At 40.2% G+C, this 16974-nt stretch overlaps 1 protein-coding gene and 1 pseudogene across 2 annotated transcripts in view; both read left to right on the top strand.

The window, feature by feature from the left end:
* LOC116635732 overlaps positions 1-2077 on the top strand; it is a 34625-nt pseudogene extending 32548 nt beyond the window's left edge.
* PRIM2 (DNA primase subunit 2) overlaps positions 1-16974 on the top strand; it is a 365514-nt gene that overhangs the window by 79270 nt on the left and 269270 nt on the right. The gene's annotated exons all lie outside the window — the stretch shown is intronic.

Here is a 16974-nt window from a genome sequence, read left to right as displayed (position 1 = left end):
AGTTTAATAATGTAAAATCAGAAGAATTGTTAATCTGATATTTTATGTTAAACCATTGAAATAAAATTCCAAGTGTGTTTGGGTGAAATGAATTATGATCATAGGAGTTCAGTCTTGAACTGTTGACTGTCTCAGCGGTTAGTAAATATTTCCGAAACTGGGCATAGAGTGATCATGAGTGTGTGTAGGAAGGATATCCAACAAAGCATATAAATGGTACCTGACCCTTGGGTCTTCTTATCTGTTAAGTAATCATGACACAATTATATAAATAACCAATTAATAATAAAAAAACATTTGTGCGTATCAGGGAGATGTACAGGAGAACATTAAATGTTCATCTTTCCATAAATGTCCAGCTCTTCTTATGTTGCATTAGTTTGAGGTGAAGTACATTTCTTTAAGGTTTTATTGCTATACTTCTTTTATCTTTTAGGCATTGTCACACAAACCAAAAAGCAAGAAAGGAGATTGCATTCTTTACTGAAAGGTATTTTTGTTGGATGTAGAATTTTAGGTTGGGAGGTTCTTTCTTTTTCTTGCAAGATTTTATTTTTAAGTAATCTCTACACCCAGTGTGGGGCTCCAACTTACAACTCTGAGATAGAGTCGCATGTTCTACCGACTTAGCCAGACAGCCTTTTTTTTTTTTCTTTAAAGATTTTAAGGTAGGTGCTTTTCTTTTAACATGTTTAATATATAGAATTCTTCTGTCTTCTGGCTTCCATTTTTGCTATTGAGAAGTCAGCTGATAGTCTACCTGTAGCTCCCCTGAGAATAAGATAGTCACCCTCCTATCGTGATAGCCCACACTGAGATACCATGGATCTATATGGGGGCCGGGATCGCTATGAGGACTGAAGCAGCAGAGATTATGGCAGAGAGTATGATTCCAGGATAGGCAGTAGCAGAAGAACATTTGGTAGTGGGTACTGTATGGATGACAACTACAGAGGAGGTGGGGACCACTATGAAGATGGATATGACAGATGAGGTGATCGGTCATGGAGCTCCAGAGAGGATTACTCTCAGGATAATTACGGGCATGATGATAGAGGTCCTCCTCCCCTCTCCCCTCCCTCCAAAAAAACCAAACTGAATGTAAAGCCTTGGAGTACTCCTAAGGAAGATGATTCCTCTACTAGCATCTCCCAGTCCACCTGAGCAACCTCTGTCTTTGGAGGGGGAAAGCCTGTCGACACAGCTGCTAAAGACTGAGAAGTAGAAGAGTGGCTGCAGAAGGAGCGGGAGAAACTGAAAGGCCAGCTGGATGAGCCAAAACTGCAACAATGGCCTTGGGGGAGACACCCAAGCTGGCGAAGTGAAGAAATTCAGGAACAGAACAGTCCTGGACAGGAAGTGAGCCATCACAGACTGGGACCTCAGCCACAGCTGGGAGAAATGCAGGAAAGAGAGAGAGGGAGAAGTCTCTAGAAAATAAAACAATAAGGAGGAAGAGTGTCCCTCTCCAACTTCTAAGCTTCCCAAACCTCAACAGCCTCTAAAGGTAATGCCAGCCCTTCCACCAAAGGAGAGTGCTTGGGTGATGCGAAGTCCTAACCCTCCTGCTCGATCTCAAAGCTCAGACACAGAGCAGTAATTCCCACAAGCGGTGGGGGGAAAGTAGTTCCGGATCAACCATCTGAGGAAGGAACAGCAAGGAAAGATGAAAATAAAGTAGATGGGGTGAGTGTCCCAAAGGGCCAAAGTGGGAGCTCCAGCTGCAGTCCAGGAAATGGAGGGAACAAAGACCACTGGAAGGAGTCAGACAGGAAAGATGGCAAAAAGGATCAGGACTGCTCATCTGCACCAGCCAAAGAGACCTGAAGAAAATCCATCTTCCAGGTTCAGTTCTGTAAGCCGATATGCTGCTCTCTCCGTTGGTGGTGAAGATGAGAATGAGGGAGAAGATTATACCAAATAGACCTCGGCATCCTGTACTTTCTCCAGGTCTCTTCACCCTGGAATATTCGAGAGCAGATCAAACCTCTTTCCAGGCAAGACAATACAACTCACCATCTCCTCGAGACCTTTCTTTGAAAAAAAAAAAACAAAAACAAACCTGAAATGAAATGAAATTCTTTTGCACACTGCTGCAGCCTTTAAAATATTGAAATAACTGGAGAATCGCCAGTGTAGCCAGAGAGAAAGAGACGTACAGCTTTTCATGGAAAAGTTGTGCATTTTTATGACACATGCAGTTGCCTGTGTGATTAGTGCCGGGGAGGGGGTGGGGAGGCCTCCATTTAATAAAATGGCGGTGACATGATGCAGTGTCTGGAATCCAGTTGGGCAGTAGGGCAGGCTTAAGGAAGAGTGTGAGATTTCTTTTTATTTTTTATTTTTTTTTAAAGATTTTATTTGACAGAGAGAGACAGCCAGAGAGGGAACACAAGCAGGGGGAGTGGGAGAGGGAGAAGCAGGCTCCCCGCTGAGCAGGGAGCCCGATGCGGGGCTCGATCCCAGGACCCCGGGATCATGACCTGAGCCGAAGGCAGATGCTTAACCGACTGAGCCACCCAGGTGCCCCAGAGCGTGAGATTTGTACCTCTTAATTCTTATTATCCTGTTGTGACATATATGAATTCTCAAACTTTATCTGAATAAATTTTCCATCCTTGGAAAGGTAGGTTTAGTCTCTGAAGTTGTTTTTGTCTCCAGGAGGCTGCCTGCCCCTCCTCTTAGTTAATTCTGAGTTCCTGGGACCAGCCTGGGGGAATTCCTTCATTTTTACCCCTCAGGGGGGTAGTGGGGAGGGACTCTATCGGCCACTAAAGAATAGGACTGCTTGGTGACCAAAATAAGTGGGAGAATCTTGGTTTGAAAAGAAGCTGTGGGGAGGTGGCACATTATTTTGCACGAGTGATCAGGGGAGCTGGTATGACCAGTGGTGAACACTGGGGCAGAAGGCACTTGGGGCTCGTCTTGTATAAGAAAGGGTTTTGCCCTTTGTTAAACAGCATCCCTTCTGAAAGTTCTCAGATTTTGAACTGTTGAGATCTCGAAGCTTTAAAAATCCTGTCCTGGTCATATGTTCCCTCGTGCTACTCCTTGCTCTTACCTCCCAAAAAGGCAGTTTCTGTTTAAATCACATACGTGCTCTAGGCATTCTGTATTAGCCCCAGGGAGCAGAAGCAAATGAGGAATCACTGCTTTTCTTCAGGAGATCTTGGCTTTTTCATGTCTTTGACTCTCACTCCTTCCCTCCATTCCTATTCTACTTCTCTGACCCTTTTTATACATCAGAAAACTCTGGAATTAATGGCCTTAGGTAGTGAGTGAGGGTTGATAAATAGGGACAGGTAAATTGTGAGCCGTTCTTACAACCATGTTTGGGGCTTTTGTTTTTGTTTTTACACGTTTCCCTCTCTCCACGGAAATCCCACACCAGTGTTTGGATTTATAATGTGGCCTCAACCAATGTGTGGGTTTATTTGTTTGTTTGCTTTAACATCCCTTGAGAGAGAACAAATGATAATGGAGAGAACTGTTTAACAAGGTCCTTGTTTCTCTTGCAGCATATTAGCTGAACTTGTGTGCTTTTATGTGCACTTTTGTATGGTCAGCCTAGTAGACAGTATCCTTATGGGTGTTATTGGTACCTGCAGAGAAATGACACCTTAGTCTCTTGTTTACAAGCCCTTCTCCCATCAGTCCTAGGTTAGACCCTGCCTGGCCCTGCAGACATGTTGGTTTATGAGTGCTGTAGCAGTGGGCATAATGAATCATTTACCCAGTGGACATAAAATACTACATGAAGAACTTTAAATAATTGGCTTGGATTGGCCAGTAGCCAGGAAGTGGCTTTCAGAGAGAGATACCCAAGGCTGAAAGTTTTTTTTTTAAAACTCTTTGCTGTAGAGGATGAAAAGGTAGGGTTTGCCTTCTTCAGGTCTACTCCTTCCAAATAGTTGTGTCCAAAAAAAGCTGTTTTTTCCCACTTCCCTTTCCTGCTCCCCTTCCCCCCCGTTAAAACAGAAATGGGGATTATGTCCTGCTCCTTAATACATGTAAAATTTGTACAAAATATCTTCTATGAAAATGATTTGTAAACTGTAGACTTATTACCTGGGAGTTGTCTTGAGATGTAAAATCCCATCCTTTGAGTTGTGGGTTTTTCTTTTTGTTGTCTCCAAAAAAATCTGATCTTTAAAGTTCAAAAAAAAAAAAACCAAAAAAACACCAAACACAAAACGTAGCCACCTTGCTTGTTGTCTCCTTTTAAGATACTCTGATTCACTTCTGCTTGATTTAAGTGTTCTGTTTGTTGAGCAGTGGGATTCTTTTTATTTTCTCAAGTTTCACTAGGCTTCTTGAATCTCTCGATTGGTGCTCTTGTCCTTATTCTTTCTTCTCTGCCTGGGATTCCAATCAAATGTATTTTAGATCTTCTTAGTCGGTCCTTCACATCTCATTCTAATATCTGCATTTTCTTTTTTATTCTTTATCTGTTGAATTATAGATTATTTCTCTTGAACCATTTCCCATTTTATTTCTCTATTCTGTTTTGTCAGTTCTGCTGCCATTAGGTTTTAAATTTTGGCTATTGTAATTTCTAGAAGTTCTGTTTGGTTCCTTTAAAGATCTGCTATGTTAGGGGTGCCTGGGTGGTGCAGTTGGTTAAGTGTCCGATTCTTGGCTTCTGCTCAGGTCATGATCTCGGGGTCATGAGATTGAGCCCCATGTTGGGCTTCCCACTCAGCAGGGAGTCTGCTTGAGATTTTCTCTTCCTCTCCCTCTCCTCCTCCCCTACTCCCTGTGCAATTGCTCGCTCTCAGATAAATCTTAAAAAAGAAAAAAAAGATCTGTTAAATGGATTTTTGTTCTTTGCAGTCAGTTTAAAATCTGTTGTTGTCTTCTATAAATGTAGATTGCTTTTTAATCTGTGTCTGATAATTCTAAGATTTAAAATTTGTGTGGTCTGTTTTTGCTGTTGTTTGTGCTTGTTTTTCACTCCTGTTTTGTTTCCTTGTGTGCCTGGTTGTCTTTAACTGATTATTGCCCTTATATAGTTTTTTTCGGGGGTTCCCAGGATGAGTGTGCTCTCCTCTGAGAGGTACTCTGTTGGCTTCTCCCAGGCTTCTGGGGGTATTACTTGTCAAGGACTGTCTTTAAACTATATTTAAGGATGTGGCTCCCTGGCTCATCAAAACTGTGGATGTGTGCCTGGAGTGGCTAAGCTTCTGAAAGACTTTGTTTTTCCTACTTTTTTCTTTTCCTGACTTGTCCAGTGCCAAAACTGCCTGCTTTTCATTCTCCTGTGGTTGGGGAAGAGATGGAGGGTCGATTCTAGTTCATTGGTTCCTTGAGAATGTCGTCCTTTGGGGTCCCAATTTAATGTAGGGAGGGTCTCCTTTGGGGTCCCATGTTTGGCAGGCTCTAATCCTTATCTTTTCACTTGGCCCCTTGAGGCTGAGGATCTGAAGTGCAAGTGGATGCCATTGGCTGATGCCTTCTGGGCAGAACTGGCTTTGGTTCTCCTGGGCTTAGATTTTCCTCAAAAAAGGGCAGTTCCTCTTGTCTTGTCAGTTTTTTAATTCTTGCAAACTAATTTTTATTTTATTTTTTATTTAGTTTTATTTATTTGAGAGAGACCTTGCTTGTGGGCATGTGGGGCAAGGGACTGAGGAAGAGAGAATCTCGAGCAGACTCTGCGCTGAGCACGGGGCCCAACTTGGGGCTTGATCTCACCACTTCGAGATCATGACCTGAGCCAAAATCAAGAGTCAGATGCTTAACTGATTGAGCCCTGAGCCACCTAGATGCCCCTTGTAAACTAATTTTTAAAAAATGGTTTATCCACCATTTTTCATTATTTTCACTGGAAAGTAGATCTGAATAACTTAATTAGAAGCTGCCTAATGGCTAGGTCTAGAACCCAAGAGCCTGCATCTATTGCTGTGCTATTGGAGACGCAGCGAACTCTGCGCCCCCCCCCCCCCCAGCGTATTCTTTGCAGTCTCTGTCTAGACAGAATACTGACTAGGAGGGAGGATGGGGTCTAATTTTTTTAAAAGGTTAAGGGGTGCCTGGATGGCTCAGTTGGCTGGGCAGCTGCCTTCGACTCAGGTCATGATCCCAGGGTCCTGGGATCGAGCCCTATGTCAGGCTCTCTGCTCAGTGAAGCCTGCTTCTCCCTCTCCCTCTGCTGCTCCCCTGCTTGTGTGCGCTCGCGCGCTCTCTCTCTCTCAAATAAATAAAACCTTAAAAAAAAAGGTAAAATAGCTTCATAGCTATTGTCATTTATTTGATGAATTATTGTATGCTCTGATTATACATTTTTAGTCTTCTGGAGTTTCATTATATTTTTCAGAATATTTATTTATTCTTCTTTTTCTTTGTTTTTTCAGTTTGAATATTGTCACCCTCCATAGTTTATATATTCCGGTTTGTAAGCATTTCACCAGGTATTGTGATGAGAGCTGGGAATATAATAAGTATAACAAATTTCTTTGTGCTTAGGTTCATATAGCAAAGGAGATACACATATAAATGCTTATAGTATAGTACGTAAGTACTATAATACCACATGTTCAAGCACAGAAAAGGAAGTAGCTATTACTGAGAAAATCTGGGGAGACTTTGTAGAGATAATGTGTTAGCTATATAGACATTTTCCAGTAGTAACAGAGGGTATAGAAGGGCATTTCCGATATGGGAAATAAGTGTAAAGACACAGAGATAAAAGCCATGGTGTGCTATGGGGAGTGCACATAGATTGATAGAATTGGAGGATGAAATATATTTGGGGATGAAAATTAAAACCAGGAAGAGTTAAAGGCCTGGGGGTGGGGGGAAGAGACTGATGGATCCAGGGAGCCTGTGTAGTGGGGATGTGGAGTAGGTGAGCAGGGAGGGTGAGGAGGTATGGTTGGGGGGAGTATATGTATGTTGAGGGGTGGGGTGGGTAGTTGTGAACAGGGCTCTGACCTTGGGAGTGAGCTGCCGAGGTAGAGTGTGAGTGGGCAGAATGTGCCAAGGGCTGTAAGACTGGTGTTGAGGGGATCATCCATATGGATGTATCTGTCATTTAGGGCAGTGGCAAGAAGGTGGATGTTACAGTGTTGACAAAGTTTGGGTTTGGGTAGTGTCTGTCCCAGGTTTAGCACTGAAAGCCCTATGTCTTGAGAAACCCCTAAGTCCTGGGAAAACTGGGATGGTTGGTCACTATAGTGAGTGCCAGAAGGGCTGGATGAATTTGAGGCAGTTCATGGTGGAGAGCAGTCATCTGTAGGGGGAGGTACTGGCCACAATGGAGGGAGAAGGGAGGAATGAGTTTATGTCCATTTACGATACAGCTCTGTTCTCGGAGGCAGCAGAGGTAGGGGAGCATTCAGAAAGAGGTTGAGCCTGTGGGGGTTGGTTACTATAGGACAAAGTAGAAGATATTTTGGAATGTGTTCAACAGAGGGAATATACAAATGAATGAGGTGGATAGATGGGGGTCAGAGCTTAATCAAATGAGGAAGACTGTAGGATCACTGGTAGGTCTCCAGAGGGGTCTATTTTTTGGGTATCCACTGAGAGTAAGGATGAGAGACGTAAATGATAATAAATGAACAAAAGATTCATCAATAGTTTTGGTATAAAGTTGTTTCAGTTCTGACTCCAGGTGTCTACCAGGCTTTTAGCCTCCTGGTTGGAGTAGAATAATGCATATACTCTTTTCTAGTTGACTTTTTCCACTGTGCCTTATTTCTCTAAGGTTCCATATTTTTATACTTAACTCATTGTCATTTGTAGTGTATTTATATATTAGGTCTCAGCAATAGATCAAAGTTTTTAAATAAATTTTCTTAATATTGCTGTTTTGGTGTTCAGTATCAATGATTACACAGTATTTTGTTTATTCATTGTTACTTTATATTTTGCTATATTATTGGCATTTTTCTAGGCCACAGCCTGGAAGTGACTCAGCCTATAAATTGGCCGCTGAGTCCTGTTTCCCAGTTCAGGGCTGAGGTGTGTGTGTGTATGTGTGTGTGTGCACGTGTGTGAGCCAGAGAGAGATAGAAATTGATTGATTGATTGATTGAGATTGGTTAATTAAAAGTGACTCACTTCCATCTTCTGTGCCCTTATGTGGCTTCCTAGGTTTCCTGCCTTTTAGGAGCATCAAGCTTTTCTCAGTAAATCTTAATGCTATCAATGCTGCCTGGCTGGGGTGCCTGGGTGGCGCAGTTGGTTAAGCGTCCTACTCTTAGTTTTGGCTCAGGTCATGATCTCAGGGTGGTGAGATCAAGCCCTACATCAGGTTCCGCACTCAGTGTGGAGTCTGCTTAGATTCTCTCTTCCTTTCCCTCCGCCCCTCACCACTGTGGGCGCGCACTCTCTCTCTCTCTCAAATAAATAAATAAATCTTTAAAAAAAAAATGCTGCCTGGCTACCCTGTGCAGTGCTGTTCTGTAAGCTTCAGCTAAAGCCAATGCCCTAGCAGTGCCGTTGGTGACTTGCAACTCAGTTTATCTACAGTTGTCTGAGTAGGCAGTCTGAGGTGGGTTCTGAAAATAGGTTCCCGGGATGGATCACCTTGTTGGCTCTCTTCCACTTTAATGAGTGTGCTTCCTTTCATTCTGCCCATCTCTAACTCATGTAAGCAAGGCTAAGCATCGGGCTTGGGGGACATTGAGGCCCTTACAGACCTTTCACTCTTCCACTGCATGCTAGAAACCAGGCTCTTTCCTCTTGTGGGTAGCTGCTTCTTTCAGATTTAATTGTTAGTAGAGTCAACTTCTCTTCTTTTATAAGATTTTGCTATGGTTAAATAATACAGTTAATTTATAAGGTAGCTGTGTTATCTCTTGGCTCTGTACCTGGCTCATAGGAGATGCTGAAGAAATATTTGTGTGATGGGGTGGGATGGGGTGGAACGTATCTGGCAGATAGTAAGTTTCTGGTCCTCTTATGTCCAGCTCAGGAATTACTGCTGTTTTGATTTATTTAGGAGACTTTGAAGAATTCTTGTATAAATCACCCAGTTTGGTGGGGTGGGGTGGGGGGGATGGAGAAAGGTTTTCATGTAGAAGAGAAGAAATGAGCATATGTATAAGGAATTAATCTTTCTCTCTAGTATAAATTTTAGTATATTTAAAATGTGCCTTTGTTATTAAAAAAAAAAAAAAAAGCAGTAATAAAGTAACCAGACGATTGATTTTTACATTGATCAGCTTGGCAGAATTACTGAGATATCAACATATTAATTAGAATCTCAGGGTGTTAAATTATTGTTTGCTTTCTAACTGAATGTTTTGAATGATTATAAATGACAAAGAATTTGTAAGTGACATAACATACCATGCTCTCAATTTTGGTTAACTAACACAGTGATAATTACTTCCTTTTTTTATTTTATTTTTTTATTTCCTGTTTTCTCTGTTTCCTAAAAATTCCTAAAAATGTACTGATTATTAACAATTTATTTTTCATTTTTTTCCTATTATATGGCTCTCTTTTATACAATTAAATGCAGAAAGTATGTTTTAAGAATTGGATTGTAGGGGTGCCTGGTTGGCTCAGTTGGAAGAGCATGTGACTCTTGATCTCAGAGTTGTGAGTTTGAGCCTCACATTTGGTGTAGAGATTGCTAAAACATAATAAAGTACAAAAAAAAAAGAATTGGATTATAAATAGAAAACATGTTTTAAACTAACTTTTATTTTAGGTTGATCAGTGTTTTTGTTATTTATTAGTATGTAACAACTACCCCCAAGTCTAAAATAATAATTCTAAAACCTAATATCAAAACTTAAAACCAAAACCAAACTCTAAATCTAAAACAATAACCAGTTTATAATATTTCACAATTTTGAGGGGCAGGGATTCATACTGGGCTCTCCACAGGGCAATTTTTCTGATCCACATGATATCACTGGGGGTTACTTGGTTGGCAGCTAGTCTGGTGTAGGTCCAAGTCAGCTTTATTCCCATGCTCAGTACTGAGGTGAGGACCTGTAGAAGGCTGGACTCTGTGGGGATCCTCTTCATGTGATCCTGAAAGCAAGGAGGTTAGACTTCTTTGGTGACCCAGGACTTTAAGAGAACAAGGCAGAAGCTGTCAGTCCTCTCAAAGGTCAGGCATGGGACTGGCATGGCGTCACTCGTGCCATATTGTTAGTCAAAGCAGTCTTAGTCCAGCCCAGATCAAAGGGAAGACAGATCTCAGTTCTTAATGGGTAGAGCTTAATGGGAATGTCAAAGAATTTGCAGCCATTTTTAAACCCCACAGTAAGATTAATAATAGGTCACAGTGCATTTGAGAAACACAGTGCCCCTTATAGATCACAATACTTACTACCAATATAGAACGATATTTATTAGAAATAGTGATAGCAGTACTGGGGCACCTGGGTGGCTCAGTTGGTTAAGTGTCTGCCTTTGGCTCAGGTCATGATCTCAGGGTCCTGGGATCAAGCCCCGTATCAGGCTCCCTGCTCAGTGGGGAGTCTGCTTCTCCCTCTCCTTCTGCTCCTCCCCCCAGCTCGTGTTCTCTCTCTCTCAAATAAATTAAGGAAAAAAAAAAAGGAAATAGTGATAGCAATATTAAAAACCAGGATGTTTGCCTTCACTACTTGTTTTAGCCACAAATTTTTTATTTCATTGTAAAAGAAATGATTCTTAATTGTTTCATTGTACACTGGATATTTTAAACAGTCTTTCTATTAATAATTTAATTGTATTAATATTGTTGGAATTGTTAACATGTCTTTTTACCTGCTAGTGCAGGTGTGTTTCATTTTCAGAAAAACTAATACTTTAAATCATTTATTTACATGTATTGATGTCATGCCCCTTTCCACAAAGTTGAGGTGACTTGCAACAAGACACATAGGACAGATCTGTATCGAAGTAAAACATAAATAACAGTGGATAATGAGGATTAAGAAAAACAGTCAGTAAATGGCATCACCATCTGCCCAGTGGCTAAAACTCCAAACCTAGGAGTCTTTTTCTTCATCCTCTTCATTAACAATCTGTCCATCTGTTCTACTCCAAAATATATTCCGAATCTGTCCACTTGTTTTTCCTCCCAGTGCTTCTCTGGTTTAGGCCACCATCATCTTTTCCCCAAGTAGTTCCCTTTCTTCCACTCTGATCCCTCTTACCATTCCTTCTCTGTTCAGCACAAGAATCGTCTTAAAAAAATCACAGTGTAAATCAGATCTTGACTTTCCTGTGCTTCACACGTCTGTTTAATACATTGTTCTTATTATAAAGTCTATCTCACCCTGGTCTGAGGGCTCTGTCTGCCTCTCAGCACCTCTCACGCCACCGTGCCTGTCACTGCTCTCCATCGGCCTTCTTTCTGTTGCTGCATCCTTTTCCTCCCTGGTAAAAGGACCTGTGAGGACCTTTGCACTAGCTCTTTCCTCTGGTTGAGATACTCTTGCCACAGGTTTTGCATGGTTGACTTGTTTTCATTTAAATGTCATTTCTTCAGAGACTGATTGACCATGCAACCGAAAGTATAAATCCATCCATCCATAGCGCGTCTTTTTGTTTTATTTTCATCATAGATGGCTGCCTGATAATTTCTTGTTTATTGTGTATTGTCTCATTAAAATGTAAGCTTCATGAGAGCAGTTTTGTTTTGCTTGTTTGTAGCTGGATCCCATCTTCTGGAAATGGTGCTTGGTACATAGTTCTTAGTGTTTTTAGAAAGAATTCTACATAAAAAAATCAAATGTTAGAACTGATCGTGGTATTTCCAGGATGTGATAGATTTATTTTAGAAAAGAGGATTCTTGAGGTGCCTGACTGGCTCAGTCGACTGGTAGAGCATGTGACTGACTCTTGATCTCAGGTCTGTGAGTTTGAGACCCATGTTGGCTGTAGAGATTACTTAAAAATAAAATCTAAAAAAAAAAAAAAAAAGGAAGGATTCTTTCCCGGGACTTACTCTTTAGACTGGTGATATGCATCAAAATCACTAATGAATCTTTAGATTCATTATACACCTGGGCTTCATTCTGAGGTCTAGGAGGCACCAGGAATCTGTAATTTTGAAAAGCTCCACTGCAAATCTGATGTACATCCTTATTTAAGGACCAGGGTCTGAGAGAGAAAGCTGTGTGGATGCAAGTAGAAAACTTACGGCCAAATATTTAGAAACATGATTGAATATTGTTGATGTGAAGTTTATAGACAAAATCTCTGGGTAGCCTTATTTATATCTTTACTTTAGAGGCCATTGTAATAGACTAGTGATTCCAAAGTGGTGTGCTTAAGATGATCATTTGGGAGTGTAGGAAGGAAATAATTCAATTTATACAGTTTTAATCTCATTCCTTTTACATTTTGGAGTGGGGGGTAAGGCATATTATGAGTACATAATGTACAGTAATGTACATAATTTATAAAAATACATGTAGTAGAAGTATGTGCTCCAAATATTTTATTGATCAAAATGTGGGATCCAAAGAGCATAGCGATCACTCTGCCAGTCAGGATAGGTTACGCAGTGGTAACAAATGATCCCTAAAACAAACCTAAAAGGGTTTGTTTCTTGTTCATGCTCTGTGTCTCTTGTGGTGCATCTTTGGCCCTGCTCTGTGTCATATTGATGCTGTGACTCAGATTGATTGATCAGCCATTATCTGAAATTTCACCAGTTGCTGTGGCAGTGGGAGGAGAGAATTGGGTAAACCACATGCTTATAAAGTTTTTGCTTGGGTGTGACACATGTCACTTAGATTTCACTGGCCAAAGCAAGTCACATGGCAATGCATGAGTCCAGCAGGTAGGGGATGTACAACCCTCTCTCAGTGAGGGGGTCCGCCTAGGGTGAATAGCAATGCAGTCCTCACAGACAGCCTCTTACTTATTTACTCTGTGGAACGTTTGCCTCACCAGAGCTCTGTTTTAATCTCCTCTTAGGCGTTGCTGGCAGAGCGAAACTGCTCTCCCAGTTCCTGGTTTGATGGAGAATATCAAAAAGAGAAGGTTACACAAAGCCCAAATCCTTAATTGTTAGTAAGACAGCATGTAAAACAGTATAATTATAAAATACAGAAATAAAGCTCTACACAAACTGTTAAAGCCCAGTAATTTTTGCTTGACAGAAAGATGTATACCATTATACCATATACCATTTGAAACATAGAGGTACTGACTATTTGGTGACTGGGTATGGATTATAGATATTGAGCTGTGGGGAATTGTGAGTAGTGGTGGAAAGAGAAGAGCTTCAAAGCTCAAATGTCCAGGGCCTTTGCTAATTGAAATCAGAGTGAAGGTTGAGCATCTCTGGAATAGTAATGGAAGTTACTGAGGAAATGTGATTCCATTTAGAACAGCTTGCTTATATACCTCTTTTCAGGAAGATGTTGAGAATACTCAAAGGTTATTTTAGATATATGGTTTTTTTTTTTTAAGATTTTATTTATTTGAGAGAGTGAGAACAAGTAGACAGAGCTGCAGGCAGAGGGAGAGGGAGACGCAGGCCGAGCAGAGAGCACGATGCGGGGCTCAATCCCAGGACTCTGGGATCACAACCTGAGCTGAAGGCAGCCGCTTAACCAACTGAGCCACCCAGGGGCACCTATTTTAGATATTTGAAATAATCAAGTCAGTAGCAGTTTATACTAATTAATAAAGTTTTGTAAAATCATCCTATATTTTTCGGTGAGAATTTTCTTACTTTGGCCATTTAAATTTTGGTTATAACTAAATTGATAAATGAAGATTTAGAATGTGTGTGACAAATGGATGAACTTTTTAATTCACCAAGGAAAAACCGTATTTAATGAAAGGCTGTAACATAAGCAATGACGTGAATTTTAGATAGAGTGCCGTGTGTTTTGGAACGCACCTGGTTACTTTGGGTGAATGATTTAGAAACACATTGAATTTCTTAGAATTTTATTCATTATTTCTAATCTAAGCAAGAGTAGGCAATTTTTTTTTTTTTTTGGGAGGGTACTTTTTTTTTAATTAAAAATTTTTTTAAAAGATTTTATTTAAGTAGAGTGTGTGTGAGCGTGAGCATGGGGAGGAGCAGAGGGGGAGGGAGAGAAAGGGAAATGAATCTCAAGCAGACTCCATGCTGAGCGCAGGGCCCAAGGTAGAGCTCAATCTCATGACCCCGAGATCATGACCTCAGCCGAAACCAAGAATCAGATGCTTAACTGACTGTGCCACCCAGGCGCCCCTGGGAGGTACATTTCAATGAAAGAAAATCTCATTACGTTCTTTTTTTAAGTAAGCTCTACACCCAATGTGGGGCTTGAACTCATGACCCCGAGATCAAGAGTAGCATGTTCTACCGACTGAGCTAGCCAGGTGCCCCTTTATTACATTCTTTAGTACTCTAGTTTTTATTCCAAAAACTTTTGAATAAAAAAAGGTTAGTCTTGACTCTGTTTCTAAGGCAAAAGACTATTTGAACAAGTAAGTCTGATAACTTACTATGTTGTATGACCAGTAAGGTGATGTATGCTTCTACTACTTCCCTGGTACTTATTAGGTAAGCAGTTAATTGCTTATAAATACCTGTGGTATTGTTAATACAAATATTTGAGCTGAGTTTCGGAAAGGGGGAGATACTGTATTACCCTGGAGAAGTACTAGCATTATATATTGCTGTGGGATTTGTTTAGTTAGAACCCAAAAGAGTCTTAGGAAAAACATCTGTATGTTCAAAGATACCTATTTCTTTGTTGCTGTAATCAGTGATTATAAAAGGGCCCTGGTGGATTAACATACCTGAACTTCAGTTTTGTCAGCTGATTCAGTCAAAACTATTTTGGTAAAAAACAGTATATGCAGTCAGTTATGATTGCCTTCATTAATGGTGAGGAGAACAGGCATGTATATTAGAATTTTATTTAAATTCAAGTAAGTGTTCATTAGGCAAATTCAAAATCCATTTTTATTTTGAATTTATCTTTTTATATTTCCAGTTGTAAATTCACTTAAAAAATAATGAAAACTTTGATGAAGACATTAAGATTTCTTCCCCTTTCATCATATCTCCCTGATCAGTTTCTTACTTTATCAGTTGCTGTTTGAGAATTACAGTTTGACTCTAAAACTGGTCTAAAATATAGTTGCCTTTGCTCAGATTCTCTGTGGTGTGTATCTGGTTGTGCATTTGAGTTTCAAAGGATTTTCCTATGGAGTGCAAAGGAAAAGGTAGATAGTTAAACAGAGGCATATATGAAGAAAACAAATGCTGAAGCAGAATAATCTGGTGTTAGCTCTTAGGAAAATATGTGCTATTGCTAAGCCTCAACTTAAAACACTGTAGAATGAGTGTAGATTATATATAATTTGGGCTGTGACACCCTTTAAAATTTTTACCTATAAGACTTATGACATCTAGTTGTATTACATTTTTAGTTTCTGTATTTTTATCCTGTTCATTACCAAAAAAGAATTGCAGTGAAAATCTTAATTGATGACTTTCTCTTGATGTTACATGTTTGTCGAACTCTTGCAGGGTAGTATTTTGTTTGTTTTATTTGGAGACTGCATGGTCTTGTGAACTTTAGTGTCAGTTTTTAATTGGAAATCCAATTTCATTTCTATTTCTATTAATTAGCTGTAAAATTAAGATAATATCTACCTGGTAGGGTTGTTGGTATGATTAAATGAAATAGTATTAACTAGTGTAACTAGTAGATGGTATGCTTAGATCTCAACCTCCATTGGCTTTTTAATAATCTGGTGGACAGGGGCTCCTGGGTGGCTCAGTCGTTAAGCATCTGCCTTCGGCTCAGGTCATGATCTCAGGGTCCTGGGATCGAGTCCTGCATCGGGCTCCCTGCTCCGCGGGAAGCCTGCTTCTCCCTCTCCCACTCCCCCTGCTTGTGTTCCCTCTCTCACGTTCTCTCTCTGTCAAATAAATAAAATCTTAAAAAAAAAAAAAATCTGGTGGACACACCTAGACTGCCTTTCTCTCTGCTGTATTTCGATTTCATGTAACACCTGTGAGTAAACATTTTAAGCCATTACACAGTGATGAGATAACTGTCCACCAGCCAGTGATTCTGTTTCAGTAGTAGTGCCATCATTCTTTTCATAGACGGTTTGTGCAATTACTTAAGTATTTTGTAGGCTCTTTCTGCCTGTGCTCTTTAAAAACGGGCCACAGAAGGGCAGGGATGGAGTGATGGTGGGTTGGATGGGTATGCTTTGGGCCCAGCCTCACTTCAACCAGAGTGTGTTTTTTTTTCTAATTTCTGCAACATAATATTCTTCTAGGTAAGATTTCCTTTGAAGGAAGTTTTCAAAAATATGCTGGATTTTTACCTTTCAGGGAAATAAAGAGAAAGAAAAGCTTAACTAGTATTAGTAGTTAAGCAGCATTAGTCTTAGACTCAACAGATTTGGGTAAATATGGAAATTATTAGGCATGCCTAAAGTGGTGATTCTATAGTATCACTTTAATACTTAAGCTAGCCAATAGTTTATTTTTTTAAAATCATTTATATATATATTTTAAAGATTTTATTTATGTATTTGTCAAAAAGAGAGAGAGAATCCCACAGGCAGGGGGAGCGGCAGGCAGAGAGAGAGGGAGAAGCAGACTCCCCACTGAGCAGGGATCCTGATGCAGGACTCGATCCCAGGATGCTGGGAGCATGACCTGAGCCGAAGGCAAACGCTTAACCGACTGAGCCACCCAGGCATCCCTAGGCAACAGGTTCTTTAATTTTGAAGTAAAAGAACAAAGTAAAAAGGATATGCAAGAAAGCAGTGAAAAATTAGAAATTGGAATAAAAAACACCATTACAGTAACATTCATGAAATATGTAAGGAATGAATTTAATAAAATATGTGCAAGTATAAGGAAGAAAATAAAAATGATCTCTAGTCCCTTTATCCAGAGTTATACAGTTTTACTTTGGTCTAAACTTTTCCCTCACACATAAACTTGTGCACAAACACAGACATGGAATCTCTTAACGGTTTATTTTAATTTGTCCTCACCTAATTGTATTAATTTACTTATACCTAACAATTTCATGCATATCT

This window comes from Phoca vitulina, unplaced genomic scaffold (genome assembly GCF_004348235.1).
Source record: "Phoca vitulina isolate PV1807 unplaced genomic scaffold, GSC_HSeal_1.0 scaffold11, whole genome shotgun sequence".
Classification (NCBI taxonomy): Eukaryota; Metazoa; Chordata; class Mammalia; order Carnivora; family Phocidae; genus Phoca; species Phoca vitulina.
Note: the sequence above shows the minus strand (reverse complement) of the source record. Positions and strands in the feature narration are given on the sequence as shown.